This window comes from Polypterus senegalus, unplaced genomic scaffold (genome assembly GCF_016835505.1).
Source record: "Polypterus senegalus isolate Bchr_013 unplaced genomic scaffold, ASM1683550v1 scaffold_3161, whole genome shotgun sequence".
Classification (NCBI taxonomy): Eukaryota; Metazoa; Chordata; class Cladistia; order Polypteriformes; family Polypteridae; genus Polypterus; species Polypterus senegalus.
Genome location: NW_024382155.1, coordinates 31,713 through 50,670, shown reverse-complemented (window position 1 = coordinate 50,670; position 18,958 = coordinate 31,713). Strand labels below are relative to the sequence as shown.

General features: G+C 39.5%; 2 long non-coding RNA genes across 2 annotated transcripts; both read left to right on the top strand.

Moving 5' to 3' along the window:
• Positions 1-1,446: 1,446 nt before the first annotated feature.
• Positions 1,447-5,937, top strand: LOC120521002. The gene is made up of 2 exons (XR_005631946.1): positions 1,447-1,480; positions 5,820-5,937. It is a non-coding gene; the product is annotated as an uncharacterized LOC120521002 (long non-coding RNA).
• A 74-nt stretch (positions 5,938-6,011) lies between these two features.
• On the top strand, positions 6,012-16,624 carry LOC120521001. The gene is made up of 3 exons (XR_005631945.1): positions 6,012-6,053; positions 7,150-7,309; positions 16,599-16,624. It is a non-coding gene; the product is annotated as an uncharacterized LOC120521001 (long non-coding RNA).
• The last annotated feature ends 2,334 nt before the right edge of the window (positions 16,625-18,958 follow it).

The window sequence follows — 18,958 nt, the reverse complement described above, 5'->3', positions numbered from 1 at the left end:
CCCTTAACAGGGATGGCTGGGTGGTCCTGAAGGCTCTGGTGAAACCAAAACACATAAACATAATAAACATCTCTCAATTATAAGAGACAAGACGTGATCTTTCTGAAGAGATTTTTTGGAAGTCCAGAGAGATAGATTCAAGATCCGCAAGATGGAAACTTTGGCCATTTCGAAAGTCAACAAAAATGAAAGTAAAGATCGCATTCACACAGACAAACGGAAATTATTATTCGGTGAAATAACAGAAGAGCGAAAAGAGATTGAATATATTGTTCAGATTGAAACTTTAAGTCAGAGACTTGTAGATCGTCTAATTCGTGTTGCCATCAGGGAAAAGTAGTGTTTCTTCCCAATGAAGAGGCCTGTCCGCGAGAATTAAAAGATTTGTGGTTTGGTGAAAGTGAAATCCACGTACGCGGTCACACTTGGGTCACAGAGTGGCACAGATACACAGGAGATTTTAGAGACAAACGTTATTCAGACACATCAAACAAACACAAGTCAATCGAGCTCTGTGTGTAGTCGGAGGGGACAGTTCCGTCTCACAATTAGAAGAATAGAAAATCTTCCTGTTCATAGGGGCGCGCCTCGGGAGCGGGACCACCACAGGAGCTGAGGATGTCTGGGGGAGAAGAGAGACAAGGCAGTGAGACAAAAAGACAGGTGCTGTACAATGTTTTAAATGTTTGAAGAACCACACGAAACAAACCTGGGGGTGGTCGAGCGAAATGAACAGGAGGCGTCGCTCACTAGTTTTATTAAAAATAAAAATCCGTCACCTAAACAAAACACCTGAGGTAAGTAATATATAAAAAATATCATTGCTGAGTTTTAGATTTCCTTTTAGTTGCTTTCTTCTTGAATTCAACAGAATCGTTTGTGTATTTCAGTATTTTATTTGACTTCAGAAAATGACAACGGCAGACAATATCCTCACATGTCTGACTCAGGATATGAAATGGCCTTGTGGATCCTCTAATTACTGACATGACGTTTTTAAGTCCTCCTGGCCTTTCACCAGTTTCTTTATTTTAAACTCCAGTTTGTTTTTATTGTTTTTGGTTTTGTGTGAATTTCACATTTCCCAGTTTTCAATGTGATGTCTTCTAAACGTTAAGAGCTAACTCACACACCAGTGTGCCTTCAAACTGTCTTCTGAATTTGACGCACTCTTCAAACCCAAACTCAATCTTACGTCAATTAAATTAAACCTTTCTTTTAATCTTTATTGTCATTCCTGTTTGTTAAATCAAATCTAAATTGTGTCATGAAATGTCAAACAAATGTGTTTGTAAAATATCAGGAGTCAGAAAGAGAAGAAGAAATCACAAAGTTAATGTGAATTCTGATATGACCGTGCATGTCCTTTTGTGTGTCCAAACAGAAACAGCTGGGGGCGACACTGAGTGACATCAAGAGGAGACTTGAGGAGAGAGAGAAGACACTGAAGGAGATGAGGAGGGCGATGGAGGAGATGAAGGTGAGTGGAATAGGAAGACAACACTTCATATCAAAGAGGGGAGAAATAAATGAGAACTTGAGGAACAGAAGAGCTTCACTGGTGATGATGAGTAGGGACACGAGAAGGGAGAGTTAGACAAGACGTGTTGTGGTGTCCTTCATGGCCTTTCACTGTTGACAGAATCCCAGGTGTTACTCAGTAGAGACTCAGACAGCCTCACCTTAAAGTCCTCTGATAATCCATCAGCTACTTAAAGGGGACTTAACTCTACTGACAGAAACTCACACTGAAGGTCGACGCTGATGTTCTGAATTAGATTAGCATGCACAACGTCCATTAATGGTCTAAGTTGTTTTTATTTTTAAAATATCATTGCATACAATCAAGTTAAACTTATACAACAAATGTCTTTCAAAGTCAAACTAAAAAATAATAAAAAAAAATCATAAAGTTAAAACAGAAATCTAAAAACACAAAAAAATTGAAAACTACCAAACAGGATTCACGCTGCAGCCAAGAAAAAGAGACAAGAGCCGAGAACTGGGCCAAAATTCCTGATAATTTAAATAGATAGAAAAAAAAATTAATAAAAAGGCAGAATTTCCTTTTCCCCTGCTATGGTTGCTTATTTTAAAGTTTTATTAATTAGACCTTGCCATATTTTATAAAGGTTTTGAACAGATTTTCTAATTGAGAATTTGTTTTTTGTAAATGTCAAACATCAGTGACCCAGTGACTTATCACAGGTGGGCTGAGGGTCTTTAAGTTCAGCAGAACAAGACTATAAGCTCACAATATGCTAAAGGCATTTACAGTCAATGTATCTTCCTCCACTTTAGGTACCTCTGTTAGCCCACCAACCACAACTGTTAGTGAGTTAGGAGTGATTGTGACCCCAAGGCTGTCTGATAAAACATTCAAACATTTTGGCCACTAAATGATGTTACTTTGTTGTCCACTCAAAACATGTGGCCCAGTGAGACTGGATATCGATTCCCACACTTGCAGGTTCGACTCTTCCCAATTGTAAATGAGATAAATGTGATCGATGAAAGAGTCGAAGTCAGATGGTTGAATATTTCACACATATGGAGCTGGAGTGTATTCTATGCATGACTGACTTCCACTCCTTTTCTGAGATATTCTTTAAAAGGTCCTTCTCTCACCATATCCTAGGACCCTTAAAGGGGAGATTCTTTTAAAATGTTTTTATATGTTGCTGAGATGCTGTCTGACTCCTCAGGACTGAACAGGATTTCTTCTGGAAAGGAAATGGTTGGAAGGTGTTGGAAATTGAGTAGGTTATTTAAGTAGATTTTTGTTATTTGTAGCTTCTGTATACTTTGCTAACAATAGTGGAGCTAACTTAGTTGAAAACATCTTTATAAAATTCCACTAGTTGCCATCAGGGCCTGTTATTTTCCCCCTTTGGACTGAGTCTACCGCATCCAGTTACTCTGAGAGTGTCAGACGTTTGTCCAATTCCTCTTAACAAATAGTGTCCAGCTGCTGTCTTTGTTTTACATCAAAGAACTCCTCAGAGTGTGTCTCGTATTCTTTAGACTGAGTAGAATATGAAGACTTATAGTACTTGCTAAATGCGTGAGTTATATTTTTTAGGCTCCATTACTTTTTCTGCAGTTCCGTTGGTAATTTCTGTTATTGTGTTGCAAACTTCCTGCTTGTTGATTGCTGAGTTAAGATCTTGTTAGCCCTCTCCCCTTGTTCACCGTAACGATGTTGTGATTTAAAAATTAGTTGTTCAGGTTCTTTTGTTATCAAGAGATAAATTCTGATTTGAGAGCCTGTCTTTTTGTGTAAAATACCTCATTTAGAGAGATGGGATATTCTTGATTTATTCTGGAGGTCGTAATGGCCTTCTCTTGTTCCTTCTGGTATCTCTCAGTTTTATTAGACTCCACAGCTTAAAGATCTCCACTGTTTGACTGAGTTACATAACGTATTCTTCCAAATGTTTTACTTCAGCTTTAATATTTTTCACAAAGGACAGTAAGGTTGTCCAGTGGTGGCATCTGCTGAATCTCAGATCCACTTCCCTCCATTCACATTCCTTGTGGAGTTTACCCCTTCTTCCAGTATCTCACTGGGTTTCTTCCAGTTATTCCACATATTCCACCACATACCCACATTTCAGTTTTGTTAATTGGCAGAAATGCCAAATTGGCTTCCAATGTGATCACTAGTGTAGCTCTGACCCTGTAATGAGCTGGCAGACTGTCTATGGTAGCACACTCTCCAATGCCAATTTCTGCCAGGATTCATTTATGTGAATGTTCCCATCCAGCAGAGACAGAACTCTTCAAACACATTTCTGTGCCCAGACAGACCAAACTTATCCAATCTAATTTATTTAACACAGACTCACATTAATAAAAACAATAATTCATTACATTTATATAGCGCTTTTTTATCAGTAAACAGACGAACAGCATCGAGTGTAGTACAGTACTAAACACAGCCGATCCAGACCAGTTGGGTGTGTCTATAGTTCAAAGAAAGTAGTCAGGGCACAATGTGTCACTCAATACAGTGTAGTCCAATCCAGACAAAGAGGAGACATCTGAAGAAGTACAAGTGAAGGAGAGCTAACCTCACAGACTGACCTTCACTTTGATTTATGGTTCTACGCTCGTCTGTTTTTGTTGTTTCCTCCTGGAATTCCTATTTATTACTGATGCAAGAAATCCCCTATCTACATCCAAGCTGACCGTGACATTTTTCAGCCAGGATTCCTTCCACTAGATGTTGTTCAAAGTCCTGTTTCATATTTTTTTTTTGTTTATTTATTAATGTTAATGTTGATTTGGTTGAGTATCTGCTTTATTCTTTGTATTTAATTTTGGGTATAAGCTGCCTTTGTTATGATCCATGTGGTTTGTGTGTCTATCTATCTATCTATCTATCTATCTATCTATCTATCTATCTATCTATCTATCTCTATCTATCTATCTATCTATCTATCTATCTATCTATCTATCTATCTATCTATCTATCTATCTATCTATCTATCTATCTATCTATCTATCTATCTAATTTCCTCAGTCTTATGTGTGGCATATGCTGAACTTCTCATCACTTTGTCACTACTGCAACTCAGCTTTTTACCAAAGTCTTTAAATTGTTCTACAGAACTGGTGGTCTGATCCATCCACTTGTAATTGTTCACTTAGAACTGGACACATGTTGCAATAACAACAGGATCCTTCCATCCCTACTCCAGCCAGTATCCTATCCACCCAACCAGGGAGGTTTTCCACATGTGCATCAAAAGGTATCTGGTGTAAAGCTTCAACTAAATTCCCAAATAATAAAGCTCATATTATCATTTCTTCCTCAGTTCTAGTGGCTGGTTATGAGTTGACCTTTTAGGGCTTGTCTTCCTCACCTTCTATCGCAGTTATGTGAGTCACTGTCCAGATGTGCAACATTCTAAAAACAGCAGAACACCTCCAGCTTTGGGGTTGATGATCCTGGAAAGCAGGCATCTATTACCTCAGATTTACTTCCCACATAGTAACACACAGTCAGGTGTCATCATATAAGTATGAGTCATTGTTACAATAGCAAATTCATAAGTAATAATGCAATGTTCATAAATGAAGTAGAAATACATCAGACATGGAAATAAAGAAACAACTCTGAGCTTTACAATGGAAAATAGATGGAAGAAGTTAAATATGCAAAGAGTTCATGAAATTAAAGGAAATCTGAAACCCATTGACCAACACCTAGACCCACTTGTTTAATATCTCCATCTCACTGGTCTGACACGGTGATGTCTGACACCTCAAACTAGAATACAACTGATAAACACAAGTCTCTGGTCCAGAAATTGTTTTATTTTAACACAATTACCTTTTAACACACAAATTAACTCCTCTTTACAAATTCTTCTTTTTAATTCCTTCTGTGTGTCGTCCAACTCCACTCCTAACCTCAGGCTGAGCAGGAGAGGCCATTTTTAAAGGCAGACTTTTATACAAACTGTCGGGTCAAGTAAAGTCCTCACAATACAGTAGAGGTGTCCCCAGCAGCTCCTGCCATTGACTCTCAAGATCCTTCACAAGGAAGCCTTTCATGACTGTGTATCTCATAAAGTCTGGCAGTTTCCTTAATAGCAGCATCAGCAGAGTGATGATGTAACTCGACTTAATGGAGGGAACATATAGTATGGGAGTCAGTCTGCAACTGACCTTCCATCTGCAGATAAAGTACCACCAGTCACTCCAGAAAATTCAAACTGTCCTTCACAACATCAAAATAACAACAAATGTGCCTCATGATTGGTTATTCTTATCAGGTGACTCAATTCTAAATCTTTATCCTATTTATTCAGATGTCTGTGGTAAGAGAGGTGGAAGAAAATGAGAAGAGCTTCACTGCTCTGATACAGTGTATTGAGGAAGCCCACAGGAAACTGACTGAGAGGATCAGAGAACAAGAAAAGAGAGAAATGGAGAAGGCTGAAGGAGTCATGGAGCGACTGGAGAAGGAGATTGAGGAGCTGAAGAGGAGAGAAGCTGAGGTGAAGGAGCTTTCAGAGACCAAGGACCATCTCCACTTCTTGCAGGTAAGAGCGAGACTTCACAGGGAGTCTAATCAGACTGGGGTTTGTGGGACCTGAAAACATTTAGAGAGAAATTTAAAACATCTGAGGAGTTTGTACAACATGACAAAAACATCCCATTCAGCTCAACACAGATCGTCTTTTCATATTTCCTCAACATTTCCAATATTCTTTTTACAAATATCTCAAAGTTGGTAACTTCAGCTACATGACAAATCGATGAATCTACAGCTGTCTCTGTGAAAAGTGATTTTTTTATGAAGTGTTAAAGATGACATCTAATGAAGGATGGTGCCAACTCTTCAGCCAGGCCACCTTCTGATGTCTCCATTCTTAAACTGATGAGATTCAAATCCTTCAACATTTCCTCACAGCTCAGACCCCACAGTCCAGTCTCGCTCTCGCCTCCCATCTTTCTCATTTGTTTTTCTTTCACACTCCACAAAATAGTCCTGATGTCAACTGTGTTTCACAGACATTATGGAGATTCAGTTCTAGATTTACACTCCAAACATGGTGGTCGCTAAATAACTCAGCATTCCGTAGTTTTCTCTCTTTTGTATAGTTGATGATGATGATGATGATGATGATGATGATGATGATGATGATGATGATGTTGATGAAGAATCAAAGGCTCCTAGGATTTCCTCACGTCACACTTCTCAGCTGCAGACCTTCAATTCTATAATGATATTGAAGAGCTTTCTACCAATATGTGTTATTCTTTATATTTAATTTCATTTAATTTAATTAAGTTTGTCTTAGAACCTTATAAAGCCGAACGCCTTTTTTTGTGTGCCAAGTCAATTCTGGACCCACCTGTCCCCTCAGTCCCTTTTTCTTGAGTCTCCTTTCATGGAGTCCTGTGTGAAAAGCTCATTGATAGTTAAGGTTGATAATCTCTGATGCTCCACTACACTCCACCAAATATTCTCTCCTAAATAACCAACAAGTAAACGACAGGCGTTCTCACCATCTAAACCCATGCTGACTGCCCACCACACTGATTCAAAATTCAGAAGAGCCCCCTCTTATCAGCATTACTTACTTTTTAATGTCTCCTTTCTGAAATCTCGTCCCCTCTTCTCTCCTGATTCAGACTTTCTCCTCTCGTTGTGTCCTTCCTGCTGATGGAAACTCGCTAAGCTTCACTGTCACCTCTGATTTCTCATCTGAGGACCTGAGAAAGGAGCTGTCAGGTCTGACAAAGAGTCTGAAGAAGATCAGCCAGGGGGACATCATGACAAGGACTCCATCAGGTACAGCGTCTTTCACTTAATTTTGGGATTCTTTTTATTTCCTTTGCTTTGCTCACCTTAAGATTAATGAATAGAAATGTGTTTTAAATGGCTAAGCCAGCTCAGAGCACAAATGAATTGTTTATTTGAGAACAGAGAAGACGTTAATGGAATCAAATTGAGCTCAGCGTCAGTGCTTTATAACATCAGAACATCTCAATCTGCTCCTTCTGTCTTCGCTGTCCATTACATTCTGCTGGATGGAGTCCACGTTAAAAGTTCACGTTCATCCATTTTCAGCTGTGCTCCCCCTGGGCTCTCGTGTTTTATGTGCCTGCTGTTGTTTGCTCAGAAGTCGTGTCTCCCACCGACATTTAAAAGGAGTTTACACACCAAAAGCATTTATTTGATATATTTTGGTGGAGAAGATAAGCAAATTGGAGGACTGCGTCAGATCTCTGACTACTTCAGGACCACCTGAACATTTCAGTGAGCGCAGCCTCAGAGTAAAACACACTTTATAAATTATGAATTATGTACGTTTACACCACAGCGATTTGTTTAAACACCAACTAAGGTCAAGCAGCCAAGAGCACAGAGTCCATCACAGCCGTCCACCACATTAGACATTTACTGTATGTATGTATTGTGAAAATAAGCTGAGAGAGTGGGCACAAAGAGTTGGGGTACCACCCTGAAATACCGTTTAATGATGAAGATGAAATAAAAAGCACAAAGACGGAGCACAATGATGATGTCTGCTGCAATCAAAGGCAGTCAAGTTAAAGTCACTTGTGAGTCGGATCTCCTTCTTCCTCAGTCACAGATCTGTAATGAACACCCACTTCTCGTGAAATTTTATAGTGGTGTCACTGAAGAGGCGGAGCTAAATTAGTGGGCTGTGGAAGTGACGTCACTCGTCTTGTTGCCTGTGAACTCATTGAAGTGATGGCAATAGCAGGAGCAGCAACCTCTCGACTCAGGGTGGGATTTCTTAACTAGATAGACCTCTGAAGATATGAAGAACTGTACCTGCTTGTCAATATGTATAAAATACAGAATATTTATGACATTGTATATCAGCACGAACACCAAGACATGCAGTACAAGGGACCTTCTGTAGACCTTCAAGATCAAATTTTGGTGAGGCAAAGATTAGAGCCAAAGGATAAAGCCATTTGTAAATCTTTGAGTGTTACCAGGAGCACAGCGGCCTCAAGAATTGGTGAATGGAAAATGTTAGGAAACACCAGGACACTTTCTATAGATGGCCAGTCTGAGTAACTGGGAAGGAATGGCCTTGGCCAGGGAGGTGACCAAGAACCTACTGGTCACTGCAACAGAACTTCAGAAGTCCTCTGCTGAGATAAGAGAAACTGTATGACAGAACGGCCATCTCAGCAGCACTCCACAAATCAAGCATTTATGGTAGAGCGGCCAGGAGAAGATACTCGAGTAAAAGACAAATGACAGCCTGAGAGCATCAAGGGAAAGAAACAAAGATCTAATGAGGCAAACATTGAACTCTATAGACAGAAGACCAAGCGGGATGTCTGGAGAGGACCAGGCACTGCTCACTACCCGCCTAATGCCATCTCCATAGTGAAGATGGTGGTGACAGCATCAGGCTATGGGGACAGAGTGACAGGTCAGAACTGAGGGGAGAAGAAGTGCAGTCAAATACAGAGAGGAACTTAAAGAAAACCTGTGACCTCAGACTGGGTGAAGGATCAACAACCTGAAAACTACAGCCAATACAACACTGGAGTGGCTTTGTGACAAGTCTGAGTGTCCTTGAGTGACCAGAATGAGACCCCACAGAACAGGAGACACCTGAAGATGGCAATTCACAGACGCTTACCTTGAAATCTGACTGAGTTTGAGAGGATCTGCCAGGAAGAATGGGATCAACTGGCCAAGTCCAGGAGTGTAAAGCTTGATGTGACAATTAGTCATGAAGACCACCAAAGGGGCTTCCACAAAGACCTGAATTAAGTGCCTGAATACTTCTAGGAAGGAGAGGTTTCAGTTTTGATTTGTAATAAATGTGCAGACCTTCCTGAAGACCTGCGCTCACTTTGTCATTGTGGGTTACTGACTGTAGACTGATGAGCACAAAAGGCACTGTACAAAAATTCCCTGCTTTATGCTGAACCTCGGCAAGACACGCCCACAAGACTACTGCGCATGCACAGCGTTTTGTTCCTGAATTGTAACGCGCTCACAGTCTCTTCCTGCTTGTTTGCGTTTTTTCAAGTTACAGTTTGCTGTTACCTTTTGTAAATGTGTGTTGTGCGTTACTGACAAAGTAAGTCTTTTCCTTTTTTTGCAGCGTTCACTATAACTTAACATCTTAGTTAAAGTTAAAACTTATGTTGACGGTCAGTGCAAGTATAGAAAAGCGTTATTATGGTATGTTTGCTGTTTGCGAATGAATATATTGTTAAGTCTGTTGACCTTAGGGGAGAGATGCGCTGTAATTTATTTCGCTCCAGGACGTTAAAATGTGTTGATTCTTGCAGTATTAAATGTAAAGGTTTTTTTTTGGTAAACGAATGCCGTCTTTTATGGAGGAATATTTCTGACAAAATATTTTTTTCTGTCTCCCCTGGCCACTGAAACTTACTCTTATTCGATGTTAATTAATGTTGATTTATTTTGTTTTCTTATTGTGTCTTTTATTTTTCTATTCTTTATTATGTAAAGCACTTTGAGCTACTGTTTGTTTGAAAATGTGCTATATAAATAAATGTTGTTGTTGTTGTTATTGCGGTTTAAAAGTACGACAGATTGCAGATCTATATGGTGTATCGGAGAAGACGATCACAAGGCGAATGAGCCAGTTTGATATACGGTAAGCTGCACCGGCTCTATTAGTTTAGGTACTTTGACATGGAATACCCAAAGTAGCGCCAACTAATATTTTGAACTGAGTATCTGACTCTTGTTTTACGAGTATAAAGTCAGGTGCAGATTCGCGGCTACTTTTTCAAACAACTTTACAACTCTGATCAGTGGTAAACATTGTAACAACATTTCAATTTCTTCCGATAAATCTTCAATTCTCTCTCTGAAATACGTAATATCTTCGGCAGAATCCATTTCATCGGCAGTAGTAAACATTTTTCTAATTAATTCTTGTGCTATCGATTCACCAGTCAATAACTAGAGGGGGTGTTAGAGCCCACCCTCTCAACTTTGACGAGTGAAAGTGACAGTTTTATTTCAAGCCGTATTTCATGATGGTTTGGAGGAATGTTACGGACAAATGAAATAAATAACCAACAAAAAACTTATTTCGTGACACATTTATTTATTTATGCTCACATTTCACAGTACAGTACTTTTATTTATTTGCACATTTATTTATTTATTTAATTAATTTTGTCCGACATATTCCTCCATAGTCTTGAGCGTTACGCTGTTCCTTTTATTCTGGTTAATAGTGCCACCTACTGGTTTGATTAAACAATACGTAAAGATGAGTGATGTTTAACATTGCTCTTCCTATATACTGTGTAACTTTGACATTTACAGTTTTTTTCTGATTGCTTAAGCACATTTTTTGTAACTATTGGCTATTTTTGCAAAACTCTACACACAAATACGAAAACCTTTCACCCAATTATCAAAACATTGTAGTTCTCTTGCAAAAGCGAACACAGCTAGATTAACTCTTCACACCTTCATAAAAATGGTGTTTTCGTATCAAACAGTACACACAAGCCATCATCTACTAAGCACAGAATGTGGCAACTGCACACTGATGGTATGAATACAAAACACATCTGGCTTTTGCTTTCTCTGTGTACAGATGTCAATTTGAGGTCATACTTTTGTCATAGTGTCATGTAAACATACAAGGATCCAAACTTCAAGTACTGGTGTTTATTCACACTCATCAAAACCAAGACAAAGTGAGAATACAAAATAGTAATTTCACAAAAAAAAAAAAGGAAAAGAAAAGACAATCAGCCTACATCATGTCGTCTTTCTGGGTCCGGCCACAAAATTTCGTCCACATTGCATGCGATATCCTCCAGTCCAAGGCACCAGGGAAAATATCTCCTAGAATGCCGTATCCATGCCTGACATGATGCCTGGTCAATATCTCCACATGCCTCCTCCATTGCCTGTAAAAGGGCTACCTGTTGATGAGGATGACGGTCGTACACTTTCCAGCGCCAGGCAGAGAAGAAGTCCTCGATGGGATTTAAGAATGGAGAGTATGGAGAGAGGTTGAGTGCCATGAAGGATGGGTGGTCTGTAAACCAGTTGACCAAAGCAGCCCTATGGAAACTAACATTGTCCCACATGATGACATATCGGGTATGCTCTCGTCTCTGAACAGTGAGCATGTCATGTAAGGTGTCCAGGAATGCAATAATGTGTGCAGTGTTGTATGGGCCTATGGTTGCATGATGGTGAACAACACCATTTTGGCTTATAGCTGCACACATTGTTATGTTACTGTAGCTGCGTTTTCCCAAAATTACCAAAGTTCTGCTGCTTCAACTCAAAAAAAAAAGGGATTCAACAAAAGCCTGACGCGTAGAAATGATTCCACAGACAAAATATCTTGGTTTTTGAAAGTTTAGTTAAGTTTTGAATGTAAAACAGTTCACACAAAAAGAAAAAATTAAAATAACAAAAAAGAAAAAGTTAATGTTAAGAAAAGTTCAATTCTAAGCTTACAGTTTTTTACGATTGCTTAGGCACGATTTTAAAAACAAGGCTCATTTTGTCAAACCCCTACACACAATTCACACATCTACACACACAAGTAGCAGAATATCCTAGATATTTTGCAAAATGAAACACTTAATTCAAAACTGTACAATAATTTACCAAAAGCCCATTTTAGTACCCTATGTGCACACATGGTTCATACAGTCGGATTCTGTTTGAACCAATTACACACTGCTGTGCTCCATCTGAAACACTTGTAACATTTCTACCTTTCTAATGATACAGTCCTGGTTTGATTTTTTTTCTCTTTTTTGAGATATTGATAAAGAACATGAATATATTGACCAAACACAACACACAAGACAAGTACTACACCTTGATGAACATATTTATTTCTTTTCATGTACTCAAGTCAGTCAATACTGAACATTTGAACGAAACATTCCTACGTAACAAAACATTTTTCCAGTTTCCATATGGTATTACTAAACATACCATTGTACTGTAAGCTTACAATAATACTGTAACAAATTACATATCCAGTTCAGTACAGAATAAAAATAAAAACCTAAACATCTCTCCGCCTAGCTGGATCTGGCCACAGGGCCTCGTCAACATCACAGGCTATATTTTCATTTGCAAGGCAATGTGGAAAGAATCTTTTGGAGTGATGAATCCACCCTTGTATGGATGCTGCTTCAATTTGATCACATGCTTCCTCCATAGCTTGAATGAGGGCCATCTGGACATAGGGCCGGAGATCATAAACCTGAAAAGAATTCTTCGATGGGGTTTAGGAAGGGGGAGTATGGTGGGAGGTAGTGAACTGTAAATTATGGGTGTTGATGAAACCAGTTTTGGACCTAGGAGGAATGATGGAAAGCCACATTGTCCCAGACGACAATGTATTGCATCTGGTCCCTTTGGTTTGCTGCTGTGATAATATTGTGTAATCGGTCTAAAAATGTAAGAATGAGGTCAGTGTTGTAAGGACCCAAGTTGGCATGGCGGTGGAGGACCCCATTCTGTGTAATTGCAGCACAAAGGGAAATGTTACCCCCACGTTGCCCTGGTACATTGACAATAGCCCTCTGGCCAAGGATGTTTCTTCCCATTCTTCTCACTGTTGTCAGGTTAAATCCAGCTTCATCAATGTATATAAACTCATGCGGGACTTCTTCCGCATCCATTCACCAAACTCTCTGAAATACAGCAAAATATCACATTGCGTTATCAATATACTGTAGGTCTGCTATACAGTAAAATTACATGTACTGTAAAAAGGTTATGTGTGCAGTACACAATACTACAGTCAGTGAACAAAACATACCGCCACATATTTGTGCCGCAGGACTTTCACCCTGTCTGAATTTCTTTCAAATGGCACTTCATACAATTGTTTCATCACAACTTGATGTTTTTTAAGGATACGGCCTATTGTTGACAGAGAGACCTGTAGGACATTATTGAAAATTTGGTGATCATTGACAATATGGGCATGAATTTCTTGAAGTCTGATTGCATTATTGGCCAAAATGAGGTTTATGATCTCTCTTTCTTGCTCCTGTGTGAATATAGGGCGCCTCCCTCCTTGGTGTTCTCAACGTTCAATCCTATGTTGGGCAAACAAAATACATGTAGCTTACTGTAAAATGAAACATGAATACATACCAAAACGGTTGATATAGTACATGCAGTAAGCTATGGATTTTCTGTTGACAGAAGTTTCTCACCTGTGCTCTTGACGAAATGTCTGAACTATTGATGCCACTGTGTTCCTGCTTAGGTTAGGCTGTACTCTCAGTCCAGCCTTCCTCAGTGTTAGTCCGTGGTTTATTACATGGTCCACAATTGTAGCACGAATTTCGTTACACAGATTTGGTTGTCTTCTTCTTTGTGCATGTCCTACCAGTCCTCTAGGTCTTCCTCTCCCTCTTCCTCTTCCCCTACCTTGGCCTCTTCCTCCACCTTGTTCTCTCCAGATTCCCCCTCTCATCCGTACTCTTCCTCTTCTTCCGACACCGTCCATTTTTGTCAGGTGAACTTGCCTGTTGCCTTTTTATAGTGCTTAAACACCTGACTGGTGTGTCTACAATTAAGCAAACAAGTGTTTGCACACCTGATGACTGTGTTGAACCAATTGGTTGGTCGGTGCGGTAATTTGACAGTCAGTGCTTTGGTATTGCAAGGAAGTGACTTCATGATAGATTTTTGTGTGTAATGTATGTTAAGTGTGTTTAGTGTTTTGCAAATCACTGTGTGTTATGTTTTGCAAAAAGTGTGAAGCTGAAAATGTGCTTACAGTTGTGCAAATCTAGGCCGGTGTTTTGCTCCTTGAGTATGAGGATTTGTTAATTGTGAGAAAGTTTTAATTTTAGTGTCTAAGCAATTGAAAAAAACTGTAATCTTGTTACATCTCAAATCGTTACTTCTCACTTTACATTTCTGAACCATTTCAAAACGGTCAGAAAACTGTATGCTTATCCCATTTCTAAGCTCAAATGGGTCTTTCAAGTCCTTCTTTACTGGGACTTGTTCCAAACAAACTGAGCTTATTATCACACTGTTATTCAGTTATAGTAAGAAGGTTCTATCTCTTGTTAACTTATAGGGGGAAAAGACTATACCATAAGCTATGACTATGAAAGACATTAATATTCTATTCAAATTAAGCAAACATCAAAGTGAGTTTAACTCAAAAACTTTAACTTTCTAAGATTGGCTCTTACAGTTACCACCACGTTGTCCTGGGACATTGATGATGGCACGGTGTCCAATAATGTTCCTGCCACGTCTCCTGGTTTTACTGAGGTTAAAACCGGCCTCATCTACAAAAAGTAGCTCTTGTCCCATGGCATCTGCTTCTAGTTCCTTCACTCTCTGGACAAGACAAAACAAATGCAACACATCAGGCCCATGCACAGCACTACAGTATGTACTTCCAAATTCAGAACCAATGACACTATAGCTTACCTGCACATAGTCATATCGCAGTTTCTTTACACGTTCTGTGTTTCTCTCGAAAGGAACTCTGTAAATTTGCTTCATTCTTATTCTGTGGTGCGCAAGTACACGACTTAGTGCAGAAATGCTTGCACTGTGTATATTTTGAAAGATGGTGTCATTATCAATTATGCGCTGCTGTATTTCACGCAGTCTTATTGCATTATTGGCAATCACCATGTTCAGTATATGGGTCTCTTGCTCTGGAGTGAACATTCTGTCTCTGCCCCCAACATCTGGACGTCTAGCAATTCTGTAAAGTAACAATTTCAGTATTTTTGCATGTATGGTACTGTTGTGTTTCTCATTAGAGTATGGCAGTGCTACAAAGTACTTACCGATTCTCATTTCGAAATGTACTAATGATGCTTGCCACAGTGTAGCGGCTCATTTTAGTCTGAACCCGTTGGCCAGCTTCCCTCAGGGTCATCCCATGGTTGATGACATGGTCCACTATTGTAGCTCTGATGTCATCAGTTATTCTATTTCTTACTCTTCTTACCGTTCCTCTTTCCCCTCCTCGTCCTCTTCTTGCTCCTCCTCGTCCTCTTCCTCTAACTTCCTCTAACCCTCTCGCTTCTTCACCTCCACGTCCTCTTCCTCCAACTTCTTCACCTCCACGTCCTCTTCCTCCAACTTCTTCACCCCCACGTCCTCTCCCTCGGCCTCCTCTGATTCTCACTCTTCTCACTCTTACTGCTCCTTCCATTGTACTCCACATAGACAGCTTACCTGTGGCATGTTTATAGTGCTTAGGCTGATTGCAAAGTGAACTAATTATCTAAAACAGTTTTCACATGTGAAAGTGTGCCAGACAGTTGGCAAAATAGTGTTAATGATAGCCATACATGTGTATAATTTTGCTAGGAGTGTGTTGGAAATTTGGTAATTGAGTGTAAGCAGTGAGTTGTGTTTAAAGTTCTGCAAAAAGAGCGTTGTACAGTGAATTGTGCCTACAGTTTTGCAAAGTGTTTGTTACAAAATTGCAAACTGAATGCAAAGCAGTGTTTGTGCTTTTAGTTTTGCAAACTCAGTGAGTGGTTTTGCTATAAGTATTAATAGTTTTAGAAATTGTGCTATAAGAATCACAGTTAGGGTTTAAGCCATCAGAAAAAACTGTAATTAGTTATGTTCATATATGTATTTCATTTGTATTTGTGCTCTTATTGTATTCATTTATTTTTGTTTAGATACCACACATACACTTACGTACACAAATCTATCAAAGTCCTTGAAGCGAGCTGGTGAAGGGTGTTATCTACTCTCTGGTGTAGCTGCGGTTCTTTCTAATCGAAGAATTAGGCCAGCAAGTGTACAATCAGCACAGTGACGTACAACTGTCTCTCACAGGCACATTAATCCATTTAAAATTAAATCAACAACACGGTAAAGTGTGCAGAAAGTGAGGGGGTCTCAATACTCTCTGACTCCCTGTATATTTATTATTAATATGAATATTCAAATCTAATTTTGGCCTAATTTGCCAGCCCTTGTATATTTTATATATGTTTTATTTGAACTCCTCTGCATTTGTAATTCATGTTTAAGAACTAAACTAAGATCCCACAATGCCATCTTCTCAGTTTCCATTCTTCTTCTCTTTTCTTTTTATTTTCAGCTCATGAAGCTCCAGTTTTCGCCTCCAGCCTCCTGAACCTCAGAGCAGAGACGACTTTTAAAATGTGAGTTTGTGCTTTGACTGAATGGATCATCACAATAAAAATAAGTGAAGTTTTAATAGAGCAGGACAGGCTTAGGATATGAAAGTCTGAGTGTTGTGTGACTGAGGGGCTGAGAGTGACGGGGGTCCTGTGACTGGTGCATTATGGGATAGAGAGACTCGGGCAGTGAATCACCAAAGCTGTCTGTTGAACCCGAGGTGAAGACTACAAGACCACCTCCACAGAGCTTCATGTTCCAGTGAGCACAGCTGCTAATATTCTCAAGATCTTTGAGGGTCCACAAGACTGAAGCCCACCACCCTGATGAGACCACCAGAGTAAAGCTGACCTCAGATTGAACAGAAGGAGAGTGTAAATGGAGGAGAAAATGCAGTGTGATGTTGTGGTGAAGACTTTGGAGTTCAAACCCTGAGGTGGTGGGTTCAAATCCCACTACTGACACCACTGTGTGACCTCAGCAAGTCACTTCACCTGCCTGGGCTCTGATTGGACAAAGAAAAGAAAAGGAAACAATGGAATCTCAGATGATGGGAGTCACCTTGGATAAGAATGACAGTCAAATAATAATAAGAGATGACAGGAAACACACTAAAGAAAGAAAGTGAGAGAAAATGAGAGATGGGAAAGGCACTATATAATAGATAGATAGATAGATAGATAGATAGATAGATAGATAGATAGATAGATAGATAGATAGTTTTTCACATCACTGTATATCTATCTATCTATCTATTTGCCCCCTTCCTGATTTCTTATTCTTTTGCATGTTTGTCACACAAAATGTTTCTGATCATCAAACACAGTTAACCATTAGTCAAATATAACACAAGTAAACACAAAATGCAGTTTTTAAATGATGGTTTTTATTATTTAGGGAGAAAAAATAATCCAAACCTACATGGCCCTGTGTGAAAAAGTAATTGCCCCCTTGTTCAAAACTAACCTAACTGTGGTGTATCACACCTGAGTTCAATTTCCTGATTACTGCCACACCTGTTTCAATCAAGAAATCACTTAAATAGGAGCTGCCTGAAACAGAGAAGTAGACCAAAAGCACCTCAAAAGCTAGACATCATGCCAAGATCCAAAGAACTTCAGGAACAAATGAGAACAGAAGTAATTGAGATCTATCAGTCTGGTAAAGGTTATAAAGCCATTTCTAAAGCTTTGGGACTCCAGCGAACCACAGTGAGAGCCATTATCCACAAATGGCAAAAACATGGAACAGTGGTGAACCTTCCCAGGAGTGGCCGGCTGTCCAAAATTACCCCAAGAGCGCAGAGACGACTCATCCGAGAGGTCACAAAAGACCCCAGGACAACATCTAAAGAACTGCAGGCCTCACTTGCCTCAATTAAGGTCAGTGTTCACGACTCCACCATAAGAAAGAGACTGGGCAAAAACGGCCTGCATGGCAGATTTCCAAGACGCAAACCACTGTTAAGCAAAAAGAACATTAGGGCTCGTCTCAATTTTGCTAAGAAACATCTCAATAATTGCCAAGACTTTTGGGAAAATACCTTGTGGACTGATGAGACAAAAGTTGAACTTTTTGGAAGGCAAATGTCCCGTTACATCTGGCGTAAAAAGAACACAGCATTTCAGAAAAAGATCATCATACCAACAGTAAAATATGGTGGTGGTAGTGTGATGGTCTGGGGTTGTTTTGCTGCTTCAGGACCTGGAAGGCTTGCTGTGATAGATGGAACCATGAATTCTACTGTCTACCAAAAATCCTGAAGGAGAATGTCCGCCATCTGTTCACAACTCAAGCTGAAGCAATCTTGGGTGCTGCAACAGGACAATGACCCAAAACACAGCAGCAAATCCACCTCTGAATGGCTGAAGAAAAACAAAATGAAGACTTTGGAGTGGCCTAGTCAAAGTCCTGACCTGAATCCAATTGAGATGCTATGGCATGACCTTAAAAAGGCGGTTCATGCTAGAAAACCCTCAAATAAAGCTGAATTACAACAATTCTGCAAAGATGAGTGGGCCAAAATTCCTCCAGAGCGCTGTAAAAGACTCATTGCAAGTTATCGCAAACGCTTGATTGCAGTTATTGCTGCTAAGGGTGGCCCAACCAGTTATTAGGTTCAGGGGGCAATTACATTTTCACACAGGGCCATGTAGGTTTGGATTTTTTCTCCCTAAATAATAAAAACCATCATTTAAAAACTTCATTTTGTGTTTACTTCTGTTATATTTGACTAATGGTTAAATGTGTTTGATGATCAGAAACATTTTGTGTGACAAACACGCAAAAGAATAAGAAATCAGGAAGGGGCAAATAGTT